The following is a 2155-nucleotide window of genomic DNA, read 5'->3' as shown; positions in this document are numbered from 1 at the left end:
AAGCTAGAACTGTGATGACACCTAGTGGCCAAATGTTGACTAGTGAGTGAAAGTCGCTCGGTCGTGTCCAACTCTGTGACTCTGTGGACTATACAGTCCATGGAATTCTCCAGGCCAGCATACTGGAGTAGGCAGCTTTTCCCTTCTCCAGGGGATCTTCCCAACCCAGGAAGTGAACTGAGGTCTCCTGCATAACAGGCAGATTCTTTTTTTTTAATATAAATTTATTTACTTTAATTGGAGGCTAATTACAATATTGTCTTGGTTTTGCCATACATTGACGCAAATCTGCCACAGGTGTACACATGTTCCGCATCCTGAACCCCCCTCCCACCTCCTTCCCCATACAATCCCTCTGGGCCATCCCAGTGCACCAGCCCCGAGCATACTGGATCATGCATCGAACCTGGACTGGCGATTCGTTTCACATATTATAATATACATGTTTCAATGCCATTCTCCCAAATCATCCCACCTTCGCCCTCTCCCACAGAGTCCAAAAGACTGTGCTATACATCTGTGTCTCTTATGCTGTCTCGCATATAGGGTTATCATTACCATCTTTCTAAATTCCATAAATATGCATTAGTATACTGTATTGGTGTTTTTCTTTCTGGCTTACTTCACTCTGTATAATAGGCTCCAGTTTCATCCATCTCATTAGAACTGATTCAAATGTATCTTTTTAATGGCTGAGTAATACTCCATTGTGTATATGTACCACTGCTTTCTTATCCATTCATCTGCTGATGGACATCTAGGTTGCTTCCATGTCCTGGCTATTATAAATAGTACTGCGATGAAGATTGGGGTACACGTGTTTCTTTCAATTCTGATTTCCTTGGTGTGTATGCCCAGCAGTGAGATTGCTGGGTTGAATGGCAATTCTATTTCTAGTTTTTTAAGGACTCTCCACACTGTTCTCCATAGTGGCTGAACTAGTTTGCATTCCCACCAAAAGTGTAAGAGGGTTCCCGTTTCTCCACACCCTCTCCAGCATTTATTGCTTGTAGACTTTTGGATAGCAGCCATTCTGACTGGCGTGAAATGGTACCTCATTGTGGTTTTGATTTGCATTTCTCTGATAATGAGTGATGTTAAGCATCTTTTCATGTGTTTGTTAGCCATCTGTATGTCTTCTTTGGAGAAATGTCTGTTTAGTTCTTTGGCCCATTTTTTGATTGGGTCATTTATTTTTCTGGAATTGAGCTGCAGGAGTTGCTTGTATATTTTTGAGATTAATTCTTTGTCAGTTGCTTCATTTGCTATTATTTTCTCCCATTCTGAAGGCTGTCTTTTCACCTTGCTTATAGTTTCCTTTGTTGTGCAGAAGCTTTTAAGTTTAATTAGGTCCCATCTGTTTATTTTTGCTTTTATTTCCAATATTCTGGGAGGTGGGTCATAGAGGATCCTGCTGTGATTTGTGTCGGAGAGTGTTTTGCCTATGTTCTCCTCTAGGAGTTTTATAGTTTCTGGTCTTACGTTGAGATCTTTAATCCATTTTGAGTTTATTTTTGTGTATGGTGTTAGAAAGTGTTCTAGTTTCATTCGTTTACAAGTGGTTGACCAGTTTTCCCAGCACCACTTGTTAAAGAGATTGTCTTTAATCCATTGTATATTCTTGCCTCCTTTGTCAAAGATCAGGTGTCCATAGGTGCGTGGATTTATCTCTGGGCTTTCTATTTTGTTCCATTGATCTATATTTCTGTCTTTGTGTCAGTACCATACTGTCTTGGTGACTGTGGCTTTGTAGTAGAGCCTGAAGTCAGGCAGGTTGATTCCTCCAGTTCCATTCCTCTTTCTCAAGATGGCTTTGGCTATTCGAGGTGTTTTGTATTTCCATACAAATTGTGAAATTATTTGTTCTAGCTCTGTGAAAAATACTGTTGGTAGCTTGATAGGGATTGCCTTGAATCTATAGATTGCTTTGGGTAGTATACTCATTTTCACTATATTGGTTCTTCTGATCCATGAAAATGGTATATTTTTCCATCTATTAGTGTCCTCTTTGATTTCTTTCACCAGTGTTTTATAGTTTTCTATATATAGGTCTTTTGTTTTTTTAGGTAGATATATTCCTAAGTATTTTATTCTTTTTGTTGCAATGGTGAATGAAATTGTTTCCTTAATTTCTCTTTCTATTTTCTCATTATTA

Source organism: Bison bison, unplaced genomic scaffold (assembly GCF_000754665.1).
Source record: "Bison bison bison isolate TAMUID 2011002044 unplaced genomic scaffold, Bison_UMD1.0 scf7180017864370, whole genome shotgun sequence".
NCBI classification, from domain to species: domain Eukaryota; kingdom Metazoa; phylum Chordata; class Mammalia; order Artiodactyla; family Bovidae; genus Bison; species Bison bison.
This window is presented reverse-complemented; position numbering follows the sequence as displayed.